Source organism: Schistocerca piceifrons, chromosome 3, assembly GCF_021461385.2.
Source record: "Schistocerca piceifrons isolate TAMUIC-IGC-003096 chromosome 3, iqSchPice1.1, whole genome shotgun sequence".
In the NCBI taxonomy this organism is placed as follows: Eukaryota; Metazoa; Arthropoda; class Insecta; order Orthoptera; family Acrididae; genus Schistocerca; species Schistocerca piceifrons.
Genome location: NC_060140.1, coordinates 730,575,844 through 730,599,262, shown reverse-complemented (window position 1 = coordinate 730,599,262; position 23,419 = coordinate 730,575,844). Strand labels below are relative to the sequence as shown.

The window sequence follows — 23,419 nt, the reverse complement described above, 5'->3', positions numbered from 1 at the left end:
AATTATCATTTTATTCCAAGTTATAGACTTTCACACTGCTTCTGTTAAGCTACAAATCTCAGAAAAGCGACTATGTGTACCCTGCAATCCTTTATGCAGCAGCGACACGTGAGTGGAGTCGATGCACGTGGTCCCAGCAGTGACAATTCCCCACTAAGAGATGGAGCACAGCCAGATGCGGTTGCGTGTATGAATAATATGCGACACTGCGGTGGCTAACGCTTCCACACTTCATTCCTGTTAGCCTCTTGGTGCACTCCCGAGCCATAGTGTTCATTTTTCTTCCACCAGATGGGTGTAACGCTCTCTACTGTGTCGATGGGCGATGCTACAATCATCTGGCGTCAGTTGGCACTCCGCTCTGTTGTGAAGGTAGTTCAGTGTTCGTCTTGATATGTCATGTGCAAGTAACGTAATGACGAATATTCTCGTAGAAAAAAAAGAAATGGTTCAAATGGCTCTGAGCACTATGGGACTTAACTTCTAAGGTCATCAGTCCCCTAGAACTTAGAACTACTTAAACCTAACTAACCTAAGGACATCACACACATCCATGCCCGAGGCAGGATTCGAACCTGCGACCGTAGCGGTCGCGCGGTTCCAGACTGTAGCGCCTAGAACCGCTCGGCCACCCCGGCCAGCATTCTCGTAGAAAAGATCATACTTTCCTGTCATATGTGTTTCTCACATGTGTTTTTGCTTATGGGCACAATTCGACTTGTCAATAAGTATAACCTTGTTCCGTTCACAAATGTTGCTGTTACATGTCTGTAAACGTAGCTTCGTGTTTTGACGGCTTTGTAATGTTGGTTACGTTTTTGTCGGTAAATAGCCACACACAATTTATTTTCGTTGTGAATTTTACAAGCATTTAAGCCACCATGGTATTAAGTTATCGAATCGGCTGTGTGTGTGTGTGTGTGTGTGTGTGTGTGTGTGTGTCACTGACGGATGGTGGGCAGATTATCAGCTGCCGGACTGTTATGTCTTATTGTGAGTTGACACAGTGACCCTGTGGTTGACGGCTCTTCCTATCCTTCTGGGGATGCCATGCGGCACGGTGGCGGACTTCTCGATTACGGAATGGGAACTCTCCATGAAAAGCTACTTCTTTAAATAAAGATGCAAGTGTTCTTAGACACAGCGTACAGTTTGGACTTAAGCTTAGGGAATAATTGTGGGTGACGTGTGGGGAAGGTCTGCATCTCCCAGTATCTGTTCAAGAGCCACTCAAACTTAGAGTTAGAAAAATCAGTAGCTATACACCTCTTAGTGAATAGTAGCTTGCAGTAGGACTGAGTCAGTATCTCATTCTAGGCCAGTGGGCTCGAACTCTACACTGCTATAAAAACAGCCCAGCAGATCTGAGCTGGACTGTGACATCAAAGAGCTGCAGCAGTACGCCCTGGTCACCATGTTCGATAGATATCTTGTGTTCCATGTCAGTCATCTAGGATTCTGACGACATAGTTTGGTTGGTACTCGTATTCCAAGTTTCGGATCGTGACGTCATTGAGCCGGGGCCAATACTTAATGTCAGGCAACAAGACAGTGCACCATTTTGAATTTAGCACCAATTTATGCTTAGGACAACCCTTCTTCCAAAGGAAACACACTAGCGCAGTTGGGCTACTTTAAGAATTTCCCTCCAAAATTTTGAATTTCCCTTCAAAATTTTGAATTTCCCGTCATGTTATACAAAGGGCAATTGGCCTTTGGCAGTGGCGGGTGGAATGTGGAGGGGGGGGGGGGAATCTCATGACCCATCGGTAACATCATTGGTGACATCTTTTGGGCCACAACTCTCCCTACATACACACTTTTGCTAAAGTAATATTGATTACATAGCATCAAGGCCATCCCTACTTTGCATCACATACTTGTTTATTACAGTAACGAGGTCAGCCCTACTTTGTGTCACTTAGTTGTATATTAACAGCTGAATGAAATTATGCATTCAGGGTAAGGGTGATCACCCTGTTTAAAGGGAGCATAGTTCCATATACATATATCAGGTGGTTAGAAAATAAGTAAAGAAGGCAGACAAAGCTAAGCGGCCCACAGAAGATTTGAAAAAAGCAAAATAAGTTGATGCTGAAGGTTTATCAATTAAAAAGGTTGCTAAAAAATTTAAAAATACCTCATAGCATTCTGCAAATCGGATGAAGAGGGGAAATGAATTGGACCAGAGCTTAGAAGGAAATGTATCTTTCTTCTTGCACATGAAAAAGCTCTAGTTGCTAATGCTGAAGCGCTTGATGCCATAGTGTTTTTGAAAATTTAACTGCCAAAAAAAGGCAATTCTGTGCCACATTCATTTTATTAAACCAGAGACTACTGCGACAACCCGTTTAGCTACTGGAGGTTTTTCGTATGTTTACTTGAATGGTAACAACGCATTATTTGGAATTTCTAAAAAGTGTTGAAAATGGTCAAATTCGTATCCTTCCAATGTGAGACAGCATAAGGTGACAAACAATTTGTGCTGCATGACGAAGTTAACCATGTTTAAACTGTATGAAAATGTAAAAGAAATTAACAGATTTTACATCTGTAGTATTATTTGTTTATTTTTTCATATCATTCCCTGTGTAATACGTTTTTATGTTTTTGCATCATTAAACTAAGCATTACAGTGAGGTAGCTAGATAAAGAGAGAGAGAGAGAGAGAGAGAGAGAGAGAGAGAGAGAGAGAGAATTTACTGTGGTTTGTAAATTAGAGAGACAATGATGATGATGAAGCAGATATAGCAATATCATAACTAATTTCTGATGTTGTATGCATACATGTAAGATGAAATTTAATGCTGGGGCAGTGTGGTATACAGAGGTGGAACGTTAAGAAGCGTGTGTGTGTGTGTGTGTGTGTGTGTGTGTGTGTGTGTGTGTGTGTGTGTGTGCTTGTGTGTGTGTATGGCTCCAATTTACACAATTCAAACGAAACTTTGAAGAAGTCGCTAATTCAAGTTGAGGTTACGTAATTTTTTTCGGAACTGCCGCATGCCTTTGAACTTGGCGCCATTTGAATACAATTCAAATAAAGCTTATGTAAATTCACAGCTGCATTCCGATTGGCTGTCTCATTCTAATACCTGCTAAAATAGAACGCTGTTATTGGCAGCCTCATTTTAATACTATGCTGAGACTGAATGGAGAGTTGGAATGAGAAGAAGTAGATGGGGTACAAAGCACAACCAGGCTAGTTCTACCCATTTGCTTGTGTTCTTAAATTTCAGCCCTTCATTGCCATATAGCACCTTTTAAATTTCCTACCACCCAAATCATGCATTTTTAAATTCCACCCCATCCCCGACCCATCTATCATCCGCAACTTTGGATTTTTCAGCGACTACAGCGCTGAGACTTGAACTAAGCGTCAGACAGATTGTAGCCATACAACCCAAAGTGTAGAAGTAAACTACAGAGTACGCTGGTACTTAACCAATTAATTTAATGTATTTGTATTGTATAAAAACAAATTCATCTTCCACCTAGTTAAGTATAGGATTAAGCTAAAATGTGTGGGTCCACTGACTTAAGCAGGGCCTAAAGAAATATTAACCTTTGCAAAACATTTGCGGTCATTTCAACAACAATAATCATAATGGGGTTATGACCTATATAACTGGTAATTATGAAACAAGCGGCATTTTACCAGGCAAAGGAAGGGGAATTTGACCTAATTAGGGTCAGTCTTCAGTAAACATGAAATTAGGGGTACCGTATTAACCTGTGAGAGGGATAATGAGAAACCTCTTACGCAAATCACAGGAATCACTGTATTTATTTAGGATACGAGAGATCTCAGAATTTAGATTTTGTCACTTAAATTGTGGGTGGTGTGCTGACTAACTGGTCATGGCTCCTATCCATCATATTTATGCAGGACAGAAAGAAGGATTTACACCTGATTATAAATGTGGTGTCCTAAAAAGAAGCACCAGGGGCTACAGTATCTGTGTGTCCTATCATATTCCCACGTGGTCTCGATGAAATGAAGGATTTCTCAAGTAAAAATATAAATGAAATAGTTAGAGATCAATATCAATGAAAAATCGGAAAGTAATGATAGCACGAACTTGTGTAGTCACTTCAACTCACAGCCGGCCCTAGTGGCCGTGCGGTTCTAGGCGCTACAGTCTGGAGCCGAGCGACCGCTACGGTCGCAGGTTCGAATCCTGCCTCGGGTATGGATGTGTGTGATGTCCTTAGGTTAGTTAGGTTTAATTAGTTCTAAGTTCTAGGCGACTGATGACCTCAGAAGTTAAGTCGCATAGTGCTCAGAGCCATTTTTGAACTTCAACTCACATACCATTTTTCACTGGAAGGTCAAGTATGGCAGGGTTGTCATACATCAACCTGGAGCCTTAAGAAGCGGACTGAATCCAGCTGCCGAGATGATTTTGAACCAGGCGTGGTAATTTAAACCGAGAATGTAGTGCACTGGATTGTAAACTTTTGTAACTCTAACATTTAGTTGTGCAGTAAGTGTAAAGTGATTGTAGGTTATTGGGTTACTGTAATACATAGAAGTAGATAAAAAGAGAATTATAAAGTACTACCACAAAGTAAAAAACATAACACTGTAGTAATGCAGTGTTATCCCAGCAGTTTCAAATACAGCGAGATGTGTTTTATATAATAACAGGAATGACGTAAAAAATCTAAAGAGTGTTTAGAGCTGGACTGCAAGTGTTTCAAGTAGATACTCCTTCATATGAGCATCTTTATGACTCCTTGCAGTTGATGACAATGAAATTTTGTTTTTGTTGTGTTTGTAAATTTTGCGCAAAATAACGAAAGTAAAGTGTCAACTTGACCATCGGAACAGTTCTGTTTCTGCAGCTATTTTAATTAGAATGAGATTTTCAATCTGCAGCGGAGTGTGCGCTGATATGAAACTTCCTGGCAGATTAAAACTGTGTGACGGACCGAGACTCGAACTCGGGACCTTTGCCTTTCGCGGGCAAGTGCTCTACCAACTGAGCTATCCAAACACGACTCACGCCTCGTCCTCACAGCTTTACTTCTACCAGTACCTCGTCTCCTACATTCCAAACTTTACAGAAGCTCTCGTGCGATTTTAATTAGTCTTATTCTATACTTTCCCAACAGAAGGATAAAGTGACACAACATTCTGTCACAAAATTTTTGTTTCTGGACGATTCATCAGAATCACCATCTACATCCACATCTACACTCCGCAAGCCACCGCAGGGTATGAGGCCGAGTGTGCTCCTGGTACAGCTGTCTCACTCCCCCTACACTTTTGTATTCGCGAAAAGCGCCTGGGAAGATTGATTGTTGGTAAACCTCCGTATTAGCTTTACTTCCTTGAATGTCCTCGTCGTGGCCATTTCGCGAGACGTATTTGGGAGGAAGTAATATGATGTCCGATTCTTCCTGGAATATATTCTCTAAAATTTCAATAGTAAACCTCTGCGCAAGGCATAACGCTGTCTAATAGCTTCTGCCATTGGAGTTTGTTGGGCATCCCCATAATGTTTCTGTCTTCGTTGGACATTCTCTATCTCTTCTATCAGTCCTACCTGGTAAGGATCTCAGAATGATGGACAACACTTCATTATTGGACGTACAAGCGTATTGTAAGCAACTTCCTTCGTGGATGAATTAGAAGTTCTTAAGATTTTTCCTGTGAATCTCAGTCTGGCATCAGCTTACCTACTCTTTGTTTCATGTAGTCATTCCACTTAATGTCGCTCCGGATGATTACTCCTAGATATTTTACAGTGATTACTGTTTCCAGCAATTCGTCATCAATAGTATAGTTGTACAGTAATGGATTTTTTTTTCCTATGTATGCGCAATATGTTACATTTATTTCAATCTGTATAAACTGCTAGTCCCTGCACCTCTCATGAGTACCTCGGAGGTCTTCCCACAGTTTGTCACAGCCTCTGACGTTGCTGCTTTCTTACACACCCTGCTACTGCGCGCCGCGGAATTTGAATCCGCGCCACACGTCATGGACGTCGAAGACCCATAGAGGTCGCTGCACCGTAAGCTGTGGCGGCGCGCGCCTCCTGGCCCGCTTTTAGTGTGGGGGCGCCACAGTGGAACACGTGGTCCCAGCGGCCAATAGCGGCGCCCCCGAGAGCGTACTTAAGCGCCGGCCAGTCGCTCATCCAGTTGTGCTCCAAAACATCCACCCCTTCCAGCGCTCCCACACCCTTTCCCAAATCGCCTTCGCTGCCCGTTCCATCTTCCATCTTACCACCTATGCCACATACTCCCACAACCAGGCCCACTTCACCTTCACCCCCTCACCACTCTCGTCTAACTCTCCCCTCCCATGGTACAACAACCCTACCGTATCCTGTACCACAATATTCGCTCCCTGCCCACCCACAAACTCCTCTTCCTCCACACCCTCCATCAGCACTGCGTAGATGCCTTCGTCCTAAATGAAACCTTCCTTCATATCTCCATCTCCACAGCTCCTTACACCCTTCACCGCACCGATGACCTGTACCCTCTGGCGCTTGGCGGAGTTGCTATACGGCACCTCAAGCACCTCCTTGTCCGGTCCCAATCTCTCCTTAACAATCCTGCCGAGCATCTCACCCTCAGCCTCTTCTTCCCCACCCTTACCATCACCTGTGCGCCACCATTTATGTCCGCCGTCGCACCTCCATCCCGTACGATTTCCTGGCCCACATTTAGCGCACCTTCTCCACCTACGTGATAGCCGCCGGCCTCAATATCCACAGCTGTGACCCTGCCGACCTCCAGCGGTGGCATCAATTTATCACCACCCTCCAGGGACTCCTGGTTCAGCACCACTCCCGATGTGGTCCTTGCCTCTCCCAACCTCCTTGGGCACATCACTGCAGATGTCCTTGACCTCATTGGCAGCGACCATGCTCCTGTCCTCCTCACTATCTCTAATGGTCGCCCTCCCCACAACGCTCCTCGCCCCGACATCCGTCCTAAACTTGTCCATGATTACTCCCGTGCCAACTGGGATGCCTACCGGGACTCCATTCACACTGAGGTTGATGGCCACGATTTTACCCTCCAATCTCCTGATGACATCTCTCGCACTGCTGTCTTCCTGCACCAGACCTTGTCTGACGCCGCCGCCACCCACATCCCCACGAAAGCCATCCAACCTCACCGCCCTGCCTCTACAGGCCGTCCTTCTCCTTCAAGAGTCCCGCCGCCTCTAGCGCTCTTTTCTCCACACTCGTGACCGGGATACGCTTACCCACCACTGGCAATTACAACTGCACATCCGCAACTGGCTTACTACAAAGAAACGCCATGCGTGGCGCCAGACATGTACATAACTCAACACCACGCTCCCATAAACTCTTCCAAGTATTGCTTTCCACTGCCTTACTGGGAACCGCCCCAACACCCAGTACCGTCTCCTCCTTGATGACCGTCCCTTTCCTGACAACCTCAGTAAGGCCAGCCACTTTGCCTCTCACCTCTCAGATGATCCCCACTTTGATTATTCCCTCTTCCCTGACATCATGGACTGTACGAACACCTCTGTTCCTCCCCTTGCTCCTAGCTTCCAGTACTTGGGCCACACACCACCATCTGAACTTAACACTCCCATCACTACACAGGACATCAACCTCACATTCCGCACTAAACACAACACTGCTCCCGGCCACGACTGCATTACCTACCATCACCTCAAACACTGCCCTCCCTCCTTCCTTTCAGTCCTTGCCACCCTCTACAATGTCATCCGTGCCACTGGCTTCTATCCCGACCTGTGGAAAACCTCCCATATCCTGATGTTCTCCAAACCTAACAAGCCTCCACCTGATGCCTCTTCCTATCGTCCTATCTGTCTCACATCAGTGTCCAGCAAGCTCTTGGAATCCATCCTTTCCCGGTGCATCCATCACCACCTCTGCCAAAACCACCTCCTCCCTGACACCCAATGTGGCTTTCGACCTTCCTTCTCTGCCAATGACCAACTCCTCTGCCTCACTCATCTCCTCTCCCTCCAGCTCAACTCCCGTCGCTCCGCCATTTTTGTCTTGCTCGACCTCGAAAAGGCCTACGACCATGTCTGGCATCCCGGTCTCCTATTTAAACTCCATACCTACGCCCTTCCTGTCAACTACATCTGTCTGATTGCCTCCTTCCTCTCCCGCCGCCCCTCCTATGTTACCATCCATAATGCCAATTCCCACACCTTCTTCCCCTCTGCAGGTGTGCCCCAGGGCTCGGTTCTCTCCCCTCTCCTCTACCTCCTGTACACGGCAGATATGCTCCAACCCCCCCCCCCCCCCTCCAGTACACCTCTTGCAATATGCCGATGACACCGCATTCCTCGCCCTCACTCCTACCCTCCAACGGTCCCAACGCCTTCTCCAGAATCACCTTGACCTTTTTGCCGCATGGTGTAACCAGTGGCTCCTGAAAATCAATCCTTCCAAGACCCAGGCAATCATCATAGGTCATACCACTCGCTCCTTCCGGCTCCTGGATTTCTCCCTTACCGTCTGCACCTGTCCAGTCCACCTCACCCCCACCGTCACCTACCTTGGCCTCACCATTGACTGTCACCTCACCTGGATCCCTCATCTCCGCTCCATCCAATCCAAAGCCCACAACAGACTCCGACTTCTCAAACTCCTCTCTGGCCAGACGTGGGGGTTGCACCCCTCTACCATCCTCCACACCTACAAATCCTTAATCCGTCCCATCCTCTGTTATGTCAGTCCCGCCTGGATATCTGCCCCCCCCCCCCCCAAATTCTATGAGTCCCTCCAGATCCTTGAGCATCATGCGCTCCGCCTCGCCTTCCGTATACGCCTCCCATCCCCCACGCAGATCCTCTATGACCTCATTCCTTTCCCCAATCTGCTCCTATTCCTCGAACATATCCGCATACTCTACACCTCCCGCCGCCTTGATCCCCCTCACCCCCTGGTTGCTCCTCTCCTCTCCCATCCCCGCCCCCTGCCACATCTTCACTGTTGTGTCCCCCCCTACCCTCCATCTCTACACCCTTCATCTCCTTTCCCATGGTGGCTTCCATCAACTCCTCCTCCCGGATGGTGCCCTCTGTCCCTCCATTTATCCCTCCTATCAACTCTGATGCTCACCCCCCCTCCTTTCCTCCATCCTTTTCTTGGGCTCCCTCTCCCACCCTTCCATCCTCTTTTTCCCCACCTACCCTCTCTCTGCCCCCCTTCTCTCCCCCGAGTCCTTTTGCATTTCCCTCCTCTGTCTTTTCCGATTCCCTCTCGCGTCTGCCCTGCCCCTCCCCCCCTTATGGGTCCTCTCCCTCCTTTGGTTCCCCACCTTTCGTTTTTCCTCTCCTCCCTCCATGTTTTCCCCCTCATCGGTCCAGGTAACCCCCACCCCATCTGCCCTTGGCTATGGTGCGTCATCTTCGTGCCGACATTTTCGTGCAGTGTTTACAGTGAGTGTTCAGTGTTGTGTGTCTTTTCGGAAGTGTTGCGAACGGCCATCATACTGTCGCTGGGTGTGATTTTTATATCTCTTGTGAACAGAAACCAGACTGTCGCCATGTTTTTTAATTGTCTGTCTACTATGTTACTTGTCTGATTCCTGCGTATTTTATTTGCCAACCCTTTGCTTTATGTTTTAACTTTCCCCAATTTTTTCCGCCGTTTTACAATTTAAGTCACCGTTTTATCGCCTTTTTATTGTTTCTTATCTTCTTCTTACATTTTAGAAAGTCTGTAGGCTGCAGAGCAGCGTAATAAGCTGCTGCCAGCCCGCCCCCTTCAGGGGGAATCGAAATTCAATAAAGGAAAAAAAAAGCTCATCCAGTCAGTCTTATCCCGCTTACGTCGGCTTACACCTCGCTTGCGCTAGACTGCTTTCTTCCTGGTTCGTGTACGAGTTTGTTTCCTTGTGACTCTGTTGTTCGGTCTTGTCGTATTCGTTTTGTCCTACGTTGGTTGTGTCCGTCTTTTTCCGTTGTGTTGTTGTTCGCGGGCCTCTCCGCGGGTCACGCCGCGCCTTTCGTCAGTGCTACCCCGCGACCGTCCTGGTCGCAGTTACAACACACACAACCGCATCATCTGCAAACAACCTCATCGAGCATCCAATGATATCCACGTTGCAAATAGCAACAGTGCAATCGCACTTTCCTGGGGTATTCCTGAAACTATCTTTACATGTGTATATTTTGTTCCGTTAAGTTAGACGTGTTCAGTTCTACCTGTACGGGAGTCTTGAATCCAGTCACAAAATTCGTCCGATATTCAGTAAGTTCGTATTTTTGTTGCAATAAAGCGTTGTACTGCATTAAATGCATTTCTGAATTCCAGGAACATGGCACCATCCTCAGAGCCCATCTCTGTAGTGCTAAGGATTTCATGGCGGAACAGATCAAGTTGAGTTTTGCAGGATCTCTATTTGTGGAATCCATGTTCAGTTTTATAGACAGATTTTATTTACTGACCTCGAACGTATAGAATGATAATTATGTGCGTCTGTCCTACGACACATCTTGAAAATGGGAATGACCTGTGCATTTTTCCGGCCAACAGATACCCTTCGTTGCTCCAGCGAAGTACGATACGCATCTGCTACAAGGGGAGCAAGCTCTCTTGCATAACATCTGTAGAATTTTACAGGTATTTCATCTGGTCCAGAAGACATACCATTACTAAGCGATTGTAGTTGCTTTTCTATTCCGGGATTATTTATCTCAACATCCTCCATTTCGGCATCCGTGTGTCGACTGAAAGGAGGGTTGTCCAGAAACTAAGTCCCGATCGGTCACGAAATGGAAACCACAGTGAAAGCCAGAAACGTTTTATTTGCAACAGTTAGGTACACCTTCCAGCTACTTCTCTACATAGCCACCGCTCCAACTTCTATATCTACATCTACATCCATACTCCGCAAGCCACCCGACGGTGTGTGGCGGAGGGTACCTTGAGTACTTCTATAGGTTCTCCCTTCTATTCCAGTCTCGTATTGTTCGTGGAAAGAAGGACTGTCAGTATGCCTCTGTGTGGGCTCTAATCTCTCAAATTTTATCCTCATGGTCTCTTCGCGAGATATACGTAGGAGGGAGCAATATATTCCTTTCGACTCTTCGGTGAAGGTATGTTCTCGAAACTTCAACAAAAGTCCGTACCGAGCTACTGAGCGTCTCTCCTGCAGAGTCTTCCACTGGAGTTTGTCTATCATCTCCGTAACGCTTTCGCGATTACTAAATGATCCTGTAACGAAGAGCGCTGCTCTCTGTTGGATCTTCTCTATCTCTTCTATCAAACCTATCTGGTACGGATCCCACACTGCTGAGCAGTATTCAAGCAGCGGGCGAACAATCGTACTGTAACCTACTTCCTTTGTGTTCGGATTGCATTTCCTTAGGATTCTTCCAATGAATCTCAGTCTGGCATCTGCTTTACCGACGATCAACTTTATATGATCATTCCTTTTTAAATCACTCCTAATGCGTACTCCCAGATAATTTATGGCATTAACTGCTCCCAGTTGCTGACCCGCTATATTGTAGCTAAATGATAAGGGATCTTTCTTTCTATGTATTCGCAGCACATTACAGTTGTCTACATTGAGATTGAATTGCCATTCCCTGCACCATGCGTCAATTCGCTGCAGATCCTCCTGCATTTCAGTACAATTTTCCGTAGTTACAACCTCTCGATATACCACAGCATCATCCGCAAAGAGCCTCAGTGAACTTCCGATGTCATCCACAAGTTCATTTATGTATGTTGTGAATAGCAACGGTCCTACGACACTCACCTGCGGCACACCTGAAATCACTCTTACTTCGGAAGACTTCTCTCCATTGAGTGAGAATGACAAGCTGCGTTCTGTTATCTAGGAACTCTTCAATACAATCACACAATTGGTCTGATAGTCCACATGCTCTTACTTTGTTCATTAAACGACTGTGGGGAACTGTATCGAACGCCTTGCGGAAGTCAAGAAACACGGCCTCTACCTGTGAACCCGTATCTATGGCCCTCTGAGTCTCGTGGACGAATAGCGCGAGCTGGGTTTCACACGACCGTCTTTTTCGAAACCCATGCTGATTCCTACAGAGTAGATTTCTAGTCTCCAGAAAAGTCATTATACTCGAACAGAGTTGTCGTAGTGTTGTATCAACTTTCCAACATCCTCGACACAGAAAGCAGCCGCCTGTGCTTTCGGCCAGTTATCGACACTGGTCTGTAGCTCGTTGTCTGTGGAAAAATTTTGTCTTGATAGCCAGCGATTCTTGTGAGCAGAGATGAGAGTCAGGGGGAACCAATTATGGACTGTATTGCGGGTGCTCAAACACTTCTCATCGGAAACGCTGCAGGAGCGTCTTCATTGCCCCTGCAGTGTGCGGCTGAGAACTGGCGTCAAGAATTAACTGCTCGACAGTTGCGTTATGAGGTTTGCATTACACAGTTGAATTCTCTAACCAGGCCCTTATACTTGGCGGGAGACGCTATTCCCTACGCATCTTTACGCATCTTCACGTGCTCACTGTTCACTCAGAACTGAAAAGAGCGACACGACACGATCGACGGGCATGCTAGAGACACTGCCCAACACATCTGTGCAAAGCTTTACCGGATTTTCCCAGTGGTTTCCATTTCGCGACCGATCGGAACTTACTATCTAGACAACCCTCGTATTACGATATTTCACGAAGAAACAATTTCGGAAGACTGAATTAAGTATTTCTGCCATCTATCATCTTCCAATTAGTTGCCAAGATAATCAACGACTGACGGAAATATTGCTTCGATACGCTTACTGATTTTATGTCAGACCAATACTTCTTAGGGTCTGTGTTAGTCAAAGTCACTGAACGCTTCTGTCATTGCACAACTTTACGTTATATATCGGTTCGTTCAGCTTTTGTTTGTCAGCTAGGTTTTTATTTCGCTTAAACCTGTGACGAAGCTCTCATTGCTTTCGTAGCAAATTTCTAATACGGCCATTAAACCTGAGTGGGTTTTTTCCATTCCTTAAAATCTTACTCAGGATATGAAACTTGCTCAGGATATACACTCCTGGAAATTGAAATAAGAACACCGTGAATACATTGTCCCAGAAAGGGGAAACTTTATTGACACATTCCTGGGGTCAGATACATCACATGATCACACTGACAGAACCACAGGCACATAGACACAGGCAACAGAGCATGCACAATGTCGGCACTAGTACAGTGTATATCCACCTTTCGCAGCAATGAAGGCTGCTATTCTCCCATGGAGACGATCGTAGAGATGCTGGATGTAGTCCTGTGGAACGGCTTGCCATGCCATTTCCACCTGGCGCCTCAGTTGGACCAGCGTTCGTGCTGGACGTGCAGACCGCGTGAGACGACGCTTCATCCAGTCCCAAACATGCTCAATGGGGGACAGATCCGGAGATCTTGCTGGCCAGGGTAGTTGACTTACACCTTCTAGAGCACGTTGGGTGGCACGGGATACATGCGGACGTGCATTGTCCTGTTGGAACAGCACGTTCCCTTGCCGGTCTAGGAATGGTAGAACGATGGGTTCGATGACGGTTTGGATGTACCGTGCACTATTCAGTGTCCCCTCGACGATCACCAGTGGTGTACGGCCAGTGTAGGAGATCGCTCCCCACACCATGATGCCGGGTGTTGGCCCTGTGTGCCTCGGTCGTATGCAGTCCTGATTGTGGCGCTCACCTGCACGGCGCCAAACACGCATACGACCATCATTGGCACCAAGGCAGAAGCGACTCTCATCGCTGAAGACGACACGTCTCCATTCGTCCCTCCATTCACGCTTGTCGCGACACCACTGGAGGCGGGCTGCACGATGTTGGGGCGTGAGCGGAAGACGGCCTAACGGTGTGCGGGACCGTAGCCCAGCTTCATGGAGACGGTTGCGAATGGTCCTCGCCGATACCCCAGGAGCAACAGTGTCCCTAATTTGCTGGGAAGTGGCGGTGCGGTCCTCTACGGCACTGCGTAGGATCCTACGGTCTTGGCGTGCATCCGTGCGTCGCTGCGGTCCGGTCCCAGGTCGACGGGCACGTGCACCTTCCGCCGACCATTGGCGACAACATCGATGTACTGTGGAGACCTCACGCCCCACGTGTTGAGCAATTCGGCGGTACGTCCACCCGGCCTCCCGCATGCCCACTATACGCCCTCGCTCCAAGTCCATCAACTGCACATACGGTTCACGTCCACGCTGTCGCGGCATGCTACCAGTGTTAAAGACTGCGATGGAGCTCCGTATGCCACGGAAAACTGGCTGACACTAATGGCGGCGGTGCACAAATGCTGCGCAGCTAGCGCCATTCGACGACCAACACCGCGGTTCCTGGTGTGTCCGCTGTGCCGTGCGTGTGATCATTGCTTGTACAGCCCTCTCGCAGTGTCCGGAGCAAGTATGGTGGGTCTGACACACCGGTGTCAATGTGTTCTTTTTTCCATTTCCAGGAGTGTAGTTGTCGAAGGTATATTGAACGATGCTTTTGAATTTTATCCGTTTGTACTCCACCTCTTCGTCCTCAACTCTGAATATCTGATGTTGAATACTCAGAGAATCTGTAGTTTGTATCCCGTCACTATTGCGAAGCAAGAATATATTCCTACCTTTCTGGACAGTTCTTGTAACACCCATAGCCATTCAACAATCACAGACTTATGGTGATTCACACCCGTCTCTACTTTTACTAAGTCGCAAAGCTCAGGTCTGCATGTTACCAGAAGACGTCACCCTCACGAGCTGGTTCTCTATCCGCTCGAAGTAATTCTCAGACAAGACATTGAGATTAATGTCACGCGAATCCCTTTTTTCTGGCTCCAGCTTTGATCGCTTGTCTCTTCTATTCAGTACCTGGCAACTTGAAGTCCCCCTTATTATAATAGCGTGACCAGGAAACTTAATCGCGAAATTCTGGATGTTCTCTCTGAAGCGCTCTAAAACAGCTTCTGAGGCACGCGGTCTATAAATCAGCCCAACTTGAATTCGCTCCTACTACAATAGCGTGATCAGGAAACCTACTGACGAAATCCTGGATGTTCTCTAAGTGGTTCTAAGCACTATGGGACTTAACATCTGAGGTCATCAGTCCCATAGATTTAGAACTACTTAAACCTAACTAACCTAAGAACATCACACACATCACTGAAGCACCTAGAACAACTCGACCACAGCGCTGGATGTTCTCTCTGGAACGCTCTGTTACAACAGCTTCTGACGCACGGGGTCTATAAATTGGCCCATTACCATGTCTGATCCATAATACTCTGCACATATCGTATTGTATAACACAATAATCTATTCTTACGACAAATATTCCAATCTGTATTTAGGATTTAGTGGCTATTGACTTCCGGTATAGCTGTTTGTAAGTTTCTGTACCTGCTATAGGCAATGATAAGAGACAATTGATGCTAATTCTGGGGTCCTACCATATACGCTCCCACAGTTTACAAACATCGTATTAACCTTTTATATTTTCGATCTGCGAGGACGAACGTTTTCTAAGAATAATATTGCTGACCTATCTTCGATTTCGGCAGTCAGTTAATCACTGATACCAAGAGGAGTTCCTCAAATCTAAAAACGAAAGAAAGAAAAGAAGAAAAAGACATATGCACGCCACACGTATTCCGCTATTCTAGTAGCCGCTTCCTTCGTCTTTTGCGTGCCTGACCTTCTGAAACGGAGGGGTGATAGAGCGCGGGGAGGGGGGGGGGAGGCCTACAATTCGCCACCCTATAGCGGGAATTGAGATATACGTGTCCGATAACGTTGCAGAATCGTCTGAGCTTCTGGTTTTGAGCTTTCATTCTGCCCCAAACCAGAGGACCACGAACGTCTCTGGGCACTATGGTACCAATAGTGAGCTTAGCCTGCATCCTGCGTGCGATGTTAGTTGCATTCAGTTAATCAGCCAACCTATGAAAGGAACCGAGGATGAACTCAGAACCCAAACGGAAGTCATCATTCGTGTCAATATGTCGCTGCGTCCCGGTACAGATCGTGTCACCAGCTTGGGAAAAGGTGTGGCCTGGCTAACGCAATCAGTACGTTGACGAGAATATTTTTATCGTGGGCTGAGGTAACTAAGTCATCTTTACAGAAGTGTGAGGGAGAAAATTCCTAGGTTGCTTAGGATAGATGATCCTGTAACTGAGAGAAGAAGTTGTGATTATTAGGAAGTGAACAAGGCTGTGAATGCTTCAGGATTAAATTCAAAACCAATTTATTTTCGAAATAGTTTAATCTTAATCGGAGTGTATCTTACGGTGGCTATATGACTTCGAAAATCAATGGATACACCATGCCACTCTACGTGTTAGGCCTTAGCGCTCTGCTTGCAATTCGTTCTGCCAATACACAATAAAATACCACAGCAACAACAGGAGGCAATTGCAAATCTCGTTGGGGCTATATACAGTAAGATACCTTATTCACAGCTGGAGAAAGTGTGAGACAACTCTTGTTCATCCATATATAATAAAAGACAGAATATATCAAACACTACTGATTGTGACCGAGCGAGGTGGCGCAGTGGTTAGACACTGGACTCGCATTCGGAAGGACGACGGTTCAATCCCGCGTCCGGCCATCCTGATTTAGGTTTTCCGTGATTTCCCTAAATCACTTCAGGCAAATGCCGGGATGGTTCCTTTAAAAGGGCACGGCCGACTTCCTTCCCCGTCCTTCCCCAATCCAATGAGACCAATGACCTCGCTGTCTGGTCTCCTTCCTCAAAACCAACCAACCAACTACTAATTGTTAGTAGAGACTCTAGAATGCTTTCCATTGTCTGACAGGCAGACAACTCAAAATGATAACTGCTGCTGGATATTATTGAAAAGTCAGTTGGGTCTCTCGAATGTTTACAGACTTCTCAGGTACATCAAAGTGTCACTCTATTGTGACTTCAAGGCTTATCTGTGGTACCGCTCTCGAAAATTAACGACGCGTTCGGCTCCTACCAGCTACTTCTTCGATTGCTTCCCTGTGATGTCTCACTTCGCCCTCTGCGCCGATCGCCCATATACTGATTTTCAGAGCTCTCGAACGAGTTTCCCTTGTAGTGTTGCTTTGCATTCACTTTCCGAAAACCTTTTTAAGGACCCAAACTCTTCCAGAATGTTCTGGTGGGTTTGAATGTATTGACCCTGCTGGTTACAGTCAGCTTGACGCCTACAAGCTACGCTGTGGTTGTTGTTATCGCCATCAGTTACAGCAAGCCTCTTTCTTTGCTGGCAGTCGACATGTTTTACCTCATATGGAGTTCTGGCCCACTTCCTAGTGGCCACCCGACACCACCCCTGTGCTCTGTCTGAACATTTCCCTGTTTAATAAAGTTTGTTTCGTAACAGCCTTGACAATGAGCCATGACTAGCAGTTGGTTCCCCCACTGCATTCTGTAGCCGGCGGCATGTTCTCACCCTGTCTTTGACGAGACTTCCGCCCCCCCCCCCCCTCCCCTGTAAACATACCGACCACACACTGGCATTCTTATTCTTTCGTAAACTCTTTTCTGTTTACCTGAGGAGCTCCATTACCTGCCACACTTAGGAGCCCCTAATGACTAACATACCCTCTATCTGCGCCTGTCCAGACTGGGCAGAGGAATTGGCTACCGGTCCAACAGAAGTGTTATTCACACTGGGTAGCACTTCGCACCCATTGCTAAGGCGTAAGGAGCCAGTCTTATGGAAAGTTCCCACTTTCGCCCTCCTCTCCGAGGAACGGGAACCAAACACTGTCCGGTTCTAGGCGCTACAGTCTGGAACCGCGCGACCGCTACGGTCGCAGGTTCGAATCCTGCCTCGGGCATGGATGTGTGTGATGTCCCTAGGTTAGTTAGGTTTAAGTAGTTCTAAGTTCTAGGGGACTGATGACATCAGAAGTTAAGTCCCATAGCGCTCAGAACCATTTGAACCAAGCCAAACACTGTCTGCCACTTAAAATGGCTCTGAGCACTATAGGACTTAACTGCTGAGGTCATCAGTCCCCTAGAACTTAGAACTACTTAAACCTAACTAACCTAAGGACATCACACACATCAATGCCCGAGGCAGGATTCGAACCTGCGACCGTAGCGGTCGCGCGGTTCCAGACTGTAGCGCCTAGAACCGCTCGGCCATTCCGGCCGGCTGTCTGTGTAAAGAACTGTACAAAATGTAAAAAAAAGAGCAGCCTCGAAATTACCTGGCTGTGGCGTTACTGATGTTAGGATGCGCACAAGAAATGCAACCGAGAAGAACAAACAAACACTAAAATCTGCTATGCAAAGCTATACTCTAAACTGTCACCAAATTCGCAAGGTCCTACAACAAAAATGATTTGCGCTACTGAATACACACGTATCAACAGTTTCTTTTCATTGGTAAGTCAGTTCACACAAAAGTTAACACATAAATTAACGCACAAAAAATACACAAGCTCTTAGAAAATATAAATTAACACTACTCAATCAGATACAAACACGGTTAAAAATTGTTGACAAACCTCTTGAGAAAAGCACTAAATTAAATGCTGTGTACTAACAGAAACTGATGCTATTGGCCGTTACTCCCGCCTCGGCGCTGGACTTAGGACTGGTATGCAAGTACTAAGCCTGACACAAAAAGAAACCGCAACACCAAAAAGCAGTTAATGTACAGTAATGAAATTTCGAGAATAATTTTGTCTAGGTAACGTATTTAAGTAATCAACATGGCAATATCACAGGTTAATACAAGAGGACCACTATCTTTTTAAAGGAATCATCCTAAGTGATCTGAATCACGTTCCTCGCTAACCTAGGTCCAGTATCTTTATTGCTCTACCTCGCTTGGCTGCTTTGGCTAGGTGTAATGTCGCAAAACACCAGGTTAGGGCTTTCACCGGTAGGCATATGACATTTATCACCTGTTGCAGGAATCATACAGTCCGTGCGACATGACCTTGGTTTCAAGAGGGTAGTCATTCTTTATTTTCTCGCTGAGCAGTCTGCAGTTGAGCACCTTTATCTGAATAGAATGTAGATAAATATGTAATACTAATTAAATGCTATAACAAATTTCTGACAGCTAAGTTATGCCAAGAGTCAGTTCCAAGTTCACACTGAACAGTGTGGACTTGATATTTGTATCTACATCCATAGTATGCAAACCGCTTTGGAGTGCGTAGCAGACAGTACTTCCCTCTATAATACGTTTTACGACTTCTTTTCGTAGCCTACAGCACAGGAGAATTGATTGATTACGTGCCCATATGTGAGATGTAATTAGTTTAATCTTGTCTTCGCGGTCCAGACTTTAGCAATGCGTGGGAGGCTATAGCATATTCCTAGGTTTATCACTTAATATTGGTTCATGAAACATTTTAAACAGGCTACCGCAAGTAGGTGGCGTCTATCTTGAAGTGTTTGCCAAGTCATGTTTTTCAGCACCTCCGTGACGCTCTCCTGTGGGTCAGTCAAACTTGTGACCTTAAGTGCCGCCCTTCTTTGTATTCGTTCATCCCCCAATGGTCCTATATAACATGGGTCCCACACACTTGATTAGTATTCTAAGGTGAATCGCAAGAGAGTTTAGTAAGCAATCTCCGTTGTAGGCTGGGTGCCTTTTCCAGTCTTCGGAGCCAGTGGGTGCAACAGCAACATCAATTTCTGCTTAAACACTGGATTTAGTTTAGTTTTTTCTTCTCACGTGCTTCTGAGAAGAAGTGAATCATGTCAATATATTTTACTGTGTTGAATACTGTATACTAACTTATTCGTCCTGGCTGGTCGACACTTCTAGCGGTAATTGGCATACAGCGGCCAGGACGTGAATCTCTAGGTGGAAAGTGAAAGCGGGTAGTGGCTGGACGGCTATCCACTTTCGCTTCAAATCCCAGTTTCAGGTATTTCTCACTGCTGAAGGTACGAGGGGCGTTCAAAAAGTAAGGCAACACTTTTTCTCTGAAAGCGATTCCAACACCACATTATTCCCCTCTCTTATGGCTATAATACGCTACATATTTATTTATTTATTTATTTATTGCCAAATTATAGAGCTGTTACCTAATGTTTAAAACAGGTCGTACATCTTACAATTTTCGTTTTTCATCTTTTTACAGTTTTCTTTCCTTTTGTTTTATCTACAACATTTACAAAGAATGATTCAAAATAACAATAATTTGAGGTTGAAATATAAATAAAATTTTGTTGTTTTTAAGAAGAATATAAAAAGAAGATAGGATAGATGAGAGATATGTTAGTACCATCAACGAGTGTGATTGACGGTGAATACCTCGGAATGGTTTCATCGAGCCGTTGACCGCCAGTCACACACACACAAATGGTTATTAGTAGAGAAATAATGTTTCTTATCCTATTTGTTACTAATCCTATGTATTAACTACATTAGGTGCGCATCCTTGTACAGCATTTGGTGTTTTCTTGGCTAGATTGCCAGCAATTTGCTTATTTACTGTCACATCTCAGCTTCCTCCTCCTGTTCCTCCTCATTGTCACTATTTTCGCTGTCACTGTGGGTATCGCTGTCCATCCTCTGGAGATTTCTGTTACGCTGCACATAGGCATGTCTGTGATGTCGTGTCCGCATATACTCTTCATGTGTTGTTTTTCAAATACTGTTTGTCAGTGCGTTTAATTGTGCCCATTGTTCTTCGTCTCTTATTGCTGTGTATATATCTATGTCTGTATCTGTGTAATCTAAGTGTAGTGTATGTCTATTGTTCGTGTATTGCCCGCAGAAAAAGACAGTGTGTTCTGGGGAACCTTCTTCCCCGCATGTGCATGTAGGTGTCTGCCTCAAGACTCACGCGGTTTAAGTGCGTGGGATAAGGTCCGTGCCCGGTTAAGAAATGTACCATACCACGGCTGGGATCGATATGTCTCATTCTCAACCGCTCCCTTATGTCAGGGAGGAAGTCGTGCAGTCTACGTTCCTTATCACTTACATCCCACTCACCTTGCCATGTATCCAAACGTCAACTTTTAAGGTGACGTATCGTCTCTATGGGCACACCGGTTATTGTGTGTGCCTTATCTAGTCTCCCCACCTTTAACCAGTACCTCGCAGCTCTGTATTTGATCGTGATATTTATGGGGCATATTCCGAGCACCACACACAGTGCATCTGCTGAGGTGGTACCGAAGGCTCCAGATAGCCTAAGTAGGACACTTCTCTGCCCTCGTCTGACGGATGCTTTGTTGGTGACCACTTTCAGTCTATGTGCCCACGTGCTAGCTGCAAAGCTGAGTACTGATTCGAAGAGCGCACAGTGGTATGTACGTATGACTGGTAGAGGTAGTCTGTACTGTTTTGAATTTAGCCTCACCAGTTTGTGGAGTATTTTTTCTGCTTTGTCTGTTGTCAGCCTTATGTGTTCGTGGAAATTCAATTTTTCATCTATGTGTACCCCAGGATAGCGCGTAATGCGTGCTCGTTTGATGTTTGTGTCCCCAATTTTAACCGAAGGATTCCTTTGGAGTGATCCTTTCAGTAAAGTGTATGTTGTTTCGTTTTCGGCTATCCTGAGTTTGTTGTTGTGACACCACTGAGTCATTGTTTGTAGTAATCCACTGGCTTTCTCTTCTAACTGGGCTCTGTTGTTTGCGGTGACTACAACTAATAGGTCATCTGCATAGGCGACAATTCCGTCTAACCTGTCATCCCCATCCAGAAGTTGTAGGAGGGGTTTGATTGTTATGTCCCAGAAGATGGGGCCGCAGATCGACCCTTGAGGACAGCCTTTGGTAATTCTTTTAATTACTTTCCAGCTGTCCATCTGCCATTCGACTCCTCGGTCTTTACAGTAGTCCAGAAAACTGTTGTACAGTGATTGCGGTACCTCCAGATGTCTTAGCCTCTGAAACAGTGCTGGCCACCAAAGATTATCAAATGCTCCGGCAATGTCAATCATTATTGCCATGGCGTATTTCTGTTTTGTGGTGTTAACTATGTGCAGGGTCTGGTTGATGGCATCATCTATTGATCTGCCAGATCTGAAACCGAACTGGTGTTGGCTCATACCCCCGAGAGCTCTGTGTGTTTGCAGGCGCTTACACAGTAGCTTCTCCTGAATCTTTGCTAGGGTGTTTATTAGGCATATTGGTCTGTAAGTCTTTGGATCTGAAGGATCCCTGTCCGCTGATTTCTTAATAATGACTACTTTGGAGGTTTTCCATACTGTAGACCCCCTGCCCAGCCGTAAGGCATCGTTCAGTAACGTTGTCAGGAACGGGGTGATCTGCGGTGCTAGTTTTTTGAGTGTTTCCGAGTGGATACCATCTGGTCCAGGTGCTTTTTTGTTTTTGAGCTCTGAGATTGCTAGCGCAACCTCTTCTTGCGCAAAAGGACAGGTGACAGTTGCAGTGTTGTATGGTGTGTGTAGGTTTTCTCTTAGTGTTGCATGATATTGTGTGTCTGTATCGATAACGTCGTCAGGGAGCAGTTTATACAGCAGAAACTCCGCTGTATTCCTCCATCCCCTCGTCATCGTGCCGTCATCCTGCCTTAGCGTTCCCAGAACTAGTGGGGTTTTTATCTTCTCTGTCAGTATTTTGTATGGTTCCCCCCATATATTTTGCTCTGTTTGTGTTGTTACAAATAGCTCCCATTGTTGTCTACGCGTGTTGTATAGGGTCTGTCTGTATAAGTCTTGTGCATGCCTATATGCTTCAAGTCTTATTCGTCGGTCCCTATCGGCTATCGCCCTTTGATATAATTTTCGTTTGCGTCTTGCGTCTTGTTTGAGTCTCGTAAGTTCGTTGGTCCATGGTACTGGTGAGCAATTTGTGTTCTTTGTTGTCGGTATTGAAGTGTTTTGTGCATGTTGTATTACCTGTGTTAACTTGTGTGCTCTATAATCGATACTTCCATTGATGTTTTCTAGATCGTGTCGTTGGATAATTTCCGTAAATTTGTTCCAGTCTGCTTTGTGCAACAGCAAGTGTCTGGTGTGTGATTTGGTCATTGTGTTTTGAGTGTGAGTTAGCGTGTATGTTATGACATTATGATCACTACTGGTTATGTTGTCGTGTACAGTCCAGTTTGTTACGTATGCCATTGCTGCATTATTTGCTAGCGTGAAGTCGATATTACTGCGCGTACCATCGAACCCTGCATATGTTGGTATAGGTCCTTCCGTATTAATTACATGTAATTGTGTTTCTTGTATTAGATCGGTGATTATGCGTCCTCTGTCATCTGTTCTGTCTGGGTTTCAGAGGGTCGATCTGGAATTAATGTCAGCACTTATCACTAATTTTTTGCCTCTGGCATACATTACTAGGTCTCTGATGTAGTCTGCATATGGCTGTATTTGATGGCTGTATTGGGCGTACATGGATGCAATAACCCATGTGACGTTCCCGTTAGTTATCTCTATGGTAACCAAGTGTTGATTGCATAACTGTGTTACCTTAACTATGTTATAAGTTCTATTCAGAATTACTATTGCAGCCTTACAGT

The 23,419-nt window shown here is 45.8% G+C and overlaps 1 non-coding gene across 1 annotated transcript; it reads right to left on the bottom strand.

Annotated features, from left to right (window-relative positions):
• Positions 1-4,922: 4,922 nt before the first annotated feature.
• Trnas-cga lies at positions 4,923-4,997 on the bottom strand. Its single transcript has one exon. It is a non-coding gene; the product is annotated as a tRNA-Ser (tRNA).
• Between the last annotated feature and the right edge of the window lie 18,422 nt (positions 4,998-23,419).